Source organism: Prunus avium, chromosome 5 (assembly GCF_965620075.1).
Source record: "Prunus avium chromosome 5, drPruAviu1.hap1.1, whole genome shotgun sequence".
In the NCBI taxonomy this organism is placed as follows: Eukaryota; Viridiplantae; Streptophyta; class Magnoliopsida; order Rosales; family Rosaceae; genus Prunus; species Prunus avium.
The window spans coordinates 7,522,345-7,528,841 of NC_142288.1; the positions used below are offsets into that span (position 1 = coordinate 7,522,345).

Sequence of the window (6,497 nt, forward strand, 5' to 3'; positions counted from 1 at the left end):
CACCTATTGACTTCGGATCGAGCCCAAAACTTGGGCAACATCATAATATGGTGGGAGGAGTCATTTGGTGAGTTTTGATTGAAATCCAATCGCTAGAAGTATGGAATACACCAACCATTCCAATTAGGAACGAACTGCCGTTGAACTTGAATTGTCCAATTTCTCACACCTATTGATTTCGGATGAAGCCTAAAACTTGGGCAACATCATAATATGGTGGGAGGAGTCATTTGGTGAGTTTTGAGTGAAATCCAATCGCTAGAAGTATGGAATACACCAACCACTCCCATTAGGAACGAACTGCCGTTGAACTTGAATTGTCCAATTTCTAACACCTATTGATTTCGGATCGAGCCTAAAACTTGGGCAACATCATAATATGGTGGGAGGAGTCATTTGGTTAGGTTTGAGTGAAATCCAATCGCTAGAAGTATGGAATACACCGGCCACTCCAATTAGGAACGAACTGCCGTCGAACTTGAATTGTCTAATTTGGAACACCTATTGATTTCGGATCGAGCCCAAAACTTGGGCAACATGATAATATGGTGGGAGGAGTCATTTGGTCAGTTTTGATTTAAATCCAATCGCTAGAAGTATGGAATACACCAACCACTCCAATTAGGAACGAACTGCCGTTGAACTTGAATTGTCCAATTTCTCACACCTATTGATTTCGGATCAAGCCTAAAACTTGGGCAACATCATAATATGGTGGGAGGAGTCATTTGGTTAGTTTTGAGTGAAATCCAATCGCTAGAAGTATGGAATACACCAGCCACTCCAATTAGGAACGAACTGCCGTTGAACTTGAATTGTCCAATTTGGAACACCTATTGATTTCGGATCGAGCCCAAAACTTGGGCAACATCATAATATGGTGGGAGGAGTCATTTGGGGAGTTTTGAGTGAAATCCAATCGCTAGAAGTATGGAATACACCAACCACTCCAATTAGGAACGAGCTGCCGTTGAACTTTAATTGTCCAATTTCGAACACCTTTTGATTTCGGATCAGGCCCAAAACCTGGGCAACAACATAATATGGTGGGAGGAGTCATTTGGTGAGTTTTGAGTGAAATCCATTCGCTAGAAGTGCGGAAGACACCTACCACTCGAATTAGGAACGAACTGCCGTTGAACTTGAATTGTCCAATTTCTCACACCTAATGATTTCGGATCGAGCCCCAAAGTTGGGCAACCTCATAATATGGTGGGAGGAGTCATTTGGTTAGGTTTGAGTGAAATCCAATCGCTAGAAGTATGGAATACACCGGCCACTCCAATTAGGAACGAACTGCCGTCGAACTTGAATTGTCTAATTTGGAACACCTATTGATTTCGGATCGAGCCCAAAACTTGGGCAACATGATAATATGGTGGGAGGAGTCATTTGGTGAGTTTTGATTTAAATCCAATCGCTAGAAGTATGGAATACACCAACCACTCCAATTAGGAACGAACTGCCGTTGAACTTGAATTGTCCAATTTCTCACACCTATTGATTTCGGATCAAGCCTAAAACTTGGGCAACATCATAATATGGTGGGAGGAGTCATTTGGTTAGTTTTGAGTGAAATCCAATCGCTAGAAGTATGGAATACACCACCCACTCCAATTAGGAACGAACTGCCGTTGAACTTGAATTGTCCAATTTGGAACACCTATTGATTTCGGATCGAGCCCAAAACTTGGGCAACATCATAATATGGTGGGAGGAGTCATTTGGGGAGTTTTGAGTGAAATCCAATCGCTAGAAGTATGGAATACACCAACCACTCCAATTAGGAACGAGCTGCCGTTGAACTTTAATTGTCCAATTTCGAACACCTTTGGATTTCGGATCAAGCCCAAAACCTGGGCAACAACATAATATGGTGGGAGGAGTCATTTGGTGAGTTTTGAGTGAAATCCATTCGCTAGAAGTGCGGAAGACACCTACCACTCGAATTAGGAACGAACTGCCGTTGAACTTGAATTGTCCAATTTCTCACACCTAATGATTTCGGATCGAGCCCCAAAGTTGGGCAACCTCATAATATGGTGGGAGGAGTCATTTGGTGAGTTTTGAGTGAAATCCATTCGCTAGAAGTATGGAATACACCAACCACTCCAATTAGGAACGATCTGTCGTTGAACTTGAATTGTCCAATTTCTCACACCTATTGATTTCGGATCGAACCCCAAACTTGTGCAACATCATAATATGGTGGGAGGAGTCATTTGGTGAGTTTTGAGTGAAATCCAATCGCTAGAAGTATGGAATACACCAACCACTCCAATTAGGAACGAACTGCCGTTGAAATTGAATTGCCCAATTTGGAACACCTATTGATTTCGGATCGAGCCTAAAACTTGGGCAACATCATAATATGGTGGGAGGAGTCATTTGGTTAGTTTTGAGTGAAATCCAATCGCTAGAAGTATGGAATACAACAGCCACTCCTATTAGGAACGAACTGCCGTTGAATTTGAATTGTCCAATTTCTCACAACTATTGATTTCAGATCGAGCCCAAAACTTGGGCAACATCATAATATGGTGGGAGGAGTCATTTGGTTAGTTTTGAGTGAAATCCAATCACTAGAAGTATGGAATACACCAACCACTCCAATTAGGAACGAACTGCCGTTGAACTTGAATTGCCCAATTTCGAACACCTATTGATTTCGGATCGAGCCCAAAACTTGGGCAACATCATAATATGGTGGGAGGAGTCATTTGGTGAGTTTTGAGAGAAATCCAATGATAAGTTCATAATTTCACACATTTGCATGCCTTCGTTACTTAGTAATTTTGTTTAGTTTCTCTTTATTTCAAGTCACTTACCTATGTTTGTGTGTTCTATAGGTTGAAGGCAGCAAGAGATTGCTTTTGAAGCAAAATGGTGCAAAACGTGCAAAAACTGGATATTGAGTTAGAAGTTCATTTCGGACTTATCTTCTTCATCCGAGCTTGGATTGGGCCAATACTTGTGTGGTTGGATCAGAGACATTCTGAACTTCAAAATGGATATCTTAAAGTCATATTTGGATTCAGCCAAACCCAATCCGTGAGCCCATCAAAATACACATCATGCTGACATGAGGATGAGCTGATGGATGCTTGGTCATGGTGAGCTAGGCATGAGCTATTGGTTTCTGGATGGATGCTTGATCATGCTGACATGAAGATGACCTATGGCTGCTGGTGGGATTTATTAGTGCAGCAACCAATTCTGATTATCTAAATACAAGTGTTGTATGCATTAGTCATATTCAATTCAGAATTCCCCTTTCCTTCTCCCTATAAATACCACTTCCATTCCACATCCCAGACACAATTCACTTCATCCATTACTTCCATACACACATTCAGATTCACCACAAAGAGAGAGAGAGAGCTAGCTGCAAAGGAGGGAGAGCTGGGAGCTGTCCTGGAAACTACCTTGCTGCCACCAGCTAGTTCTTCTATTCTCTTTATTCTACCTATGTATTTCTTATCTTCTGTATTCATAATTATGTTTAACTAATCCATTTTGTTAGGGCTTAGGATGAAGCCCTAGTCATGAATATTCAATGTTATGGATGATTTCATAGTTAATTGATTTCCTTGCTTTCATTATCAAGTTGTTAATCTCCAGCTTATTATGTGCTTGATGTATGTTTTCTTGGAGTAGCTAACTAGGATTTTATGCATCTAGCACAGGTTGGGAAGGGGTTTAGATTCACCAATTCTACTCTCCTTTCACAAGCAACACATGAATGGCCTAAGAATCATTCAAGGGGTTAATAACCATAGGTTGACTAGGACAGATACCATGTTCTAGGACTTGTGTGATTATCATATTCTCAAGGAACTTAATGACTCTTATATGCTTTATTCTAAGTAGATACCATGCTTAGGTTGCATATTAGAGATCACGTGTTGTGTAGATACCATGCACAATTACATGCCTTAGGAGAATCATGCATCCTGCACCTAGATACCATAGGCTTGTATGCGATAATCTATTGTTAATGAAGCTTGAGTCAATTTCTATGCATTCATAACTTGGATAGGAAGACTAGTGGTAGATTCCAAGGCTCTAACACTTCTCAATCATTGTTTCACAACTTGTTCATTGCTGCCATTGTTTACTTCCAGCACTTCCATTTCATTCTCTTGTTTTCATTTAAACAACAAAAACCCCCCATTCGAGTGCGTGTGTGGTGCTAGGATTCTGTCCTAGACCTTGCCAATTGTTAGTTAGTTTGTTTCTTTGTTTTCAGTTTTTCCATCATTCTAAGTAGTTTAACTTGCAACCAAGTTACCATTCTCCGTGGGATCGACCTCGTATTTCATAAGCTATACTATAAATGGTTCGTGCACTTGCGAGAATTGAAGTTTCTATTTTTAATAACTCATTTTAGTTGTTAGGAATAGGCTCAACAAGTTTTTGGCGCCGTTGCCGGGGAACCGGTAACGATGGTGCTATAGTTAGATTACTTTGAGTGTTTTTGTTTTTGTTTTCGTTGGTTTTTATTTCTGTATTCTGTTTTTCTTTTTAGTTGTTATCTCCATTTGAAGGCACTAATTGGTTTCTTGTGTGTGCATATATGTCCGAATCTGATTCTGAGCCAATTTCACCAGGAACTTTTGCTGTACGTGTTGGTTTGAGGAGGAATTATAGTTCTTTAAGTGCTGAATCTGAGAGCTACGAATCTGAAGGTTCAAGCAAGATGGCAGAGATTCCAAACAACAACAATAATGATGAAGGAGGTGGTGCGCTTGTTGTCCAACCTAGGAAACCCCTGCGTGAATTTTCCATCCCCAAAGTCACTGATCAACCTTCGTGCATCGTCTATCCTCAACTCACAATTGACAGGTTTGAGCTTAGAAGTGGTATGATTCATCTTCTTCCAACTTATTATGGTAATACCACTGAGGATCCTTACATGCATGTTAAGCAATTCTTTGAAATATGTGCTACAATCAAAATTCAAGGACTTGATGATGAGCAGATTAAGATGAGGCTATTCCCATTCAGTTTAAAAGATAAGGCTAAGTCATGGTTATACTCTTTGCCTAATGCTTCAATTCGTACTTGGGATGAGCTTTCTAATAAGTTTTTGCAGAAATTCTTTCCAGCTCAAAAGACTAACAAGATTAGAAAGGAAATTCTTGGTTTCACACAAAGAGAAGGAGAAGCTTTTCATGAATGCTGGGAGAGGTACAAGGAGATGATGAGTTCTTGCCCACACCACAATATAGAGAGTTGGATGCAAATGCAATCTTTCTATGAAGGTTTGCTTGATTCCGAAAGGATGATGGTAGATGCAACAAGTGGAGAAGGACTGATGAACAAAACAGCAGATGAGGCTTTTACTCTCTTTGAATCTTTGAGTACCAACTCTCAACAATGGAGCTACAATAAAGGAAGAGGAGCTCCTATGAAAGCTGTGGTCTCTGAGGTAAGTACTAATAATGAGATTAATGCAAAACTTGATGTTATGTGTTCTTTGCTTCAACAGGCAGTGACTGGCCCTCTAGGAAGCAAAGAGGAAGTTCAAGACCAATCTTTTGCAAAGCACATGCTAGAGCAAGCAAATGCCCTTCAAGGAAGGAATCCTCAGAATGATCCTTACTCAAACACATACAATCCGGGGTGGAGAAATCATCCTAATTTCAGGTGGAGCAATAATTCAAATGTGCAACAATCTCAAGGACCTCCCCCAGGATTTCAAATACAACAAAGGCAATTCCAGCAAGCTCCCCAACAAGTACAAGAGCAAAGGGGTGATCAAATGGGAGAATTGCAAGACATGTTCAAGAAGTTCATGGGGCAACAGATGCAAACCAATCAGAATCTTCAAAATGCAGTGAACAAACTAGAAGTGCAAGTTGGGCAGATTGCATCCTCCATGAGCAATAGAGCATCCGGAACTTTTCCAAGCCAAACGGAGGTGAATCCAAGGCATCATGAGCAAGTTAAAGCAGTGCACATCTTGAGAAGTGGTAAACAAGTTGATAATAAGGTTGGAGATGCCAATGAAGAGCAAGAAGATGGAGAAAACGTGGAGATCATTCAGCCACCACAAGGGCAGCCCACAGGTTCCACCAAACAGCCCCTCAATTCTCTTGGAAAGAGCACAGGCCCTAAGGTATCATTTAATGCTAATCAAGTTCCAATTTCATCTAATGCTTTTAGGCCTATTGCACCCTTTCCCAGCAGGTTATCAAAGTCAAAGAAAGATCAAGGCTTGGATGAGATAATGGAAATATTCAAGAAAGTGCAAATCAACATCCCATTGCTCAATGCCATTGCTCAGATTCCAAAATATGCAAAATTTTTGAAGGATCTATGCACTAACAAGAGGAGATTCAAAGAGCATGAACAGGTTGCATTAAGTGAAGAGGTTAGTGCAGTCTTACAAAGAAAGCTACCTCCAAAGCTAAAGGATCCAGGTTCATTTTCTATACCTTGTATAGTTGGTGATTTTAAGTTTCAAAAAGCTTTGCTTGATCTTGGTGCATCCA

The 6,497-nt window shown here is 40.5% G+C and overlaps 1 non-coding gene across 1 annotated transcript; it reads right to left on the bottom strand.

The window, feature by feature from the left end:
- Window positions 1-5,122: 5,122 nt before the first annotated feature.
- On the bottom strand, window positions 5,123-5,229 carry LOC148294241 (small nucleolar RNA R71). The gene has a single exon (XR_015836140.1). It is a non-coding gene; the product is annotated as a small nucleolar RNA R71 (small nucleolar RNA).
- Window positions 5,230-6,497: the final 1,268 nt, after the last annotated feature.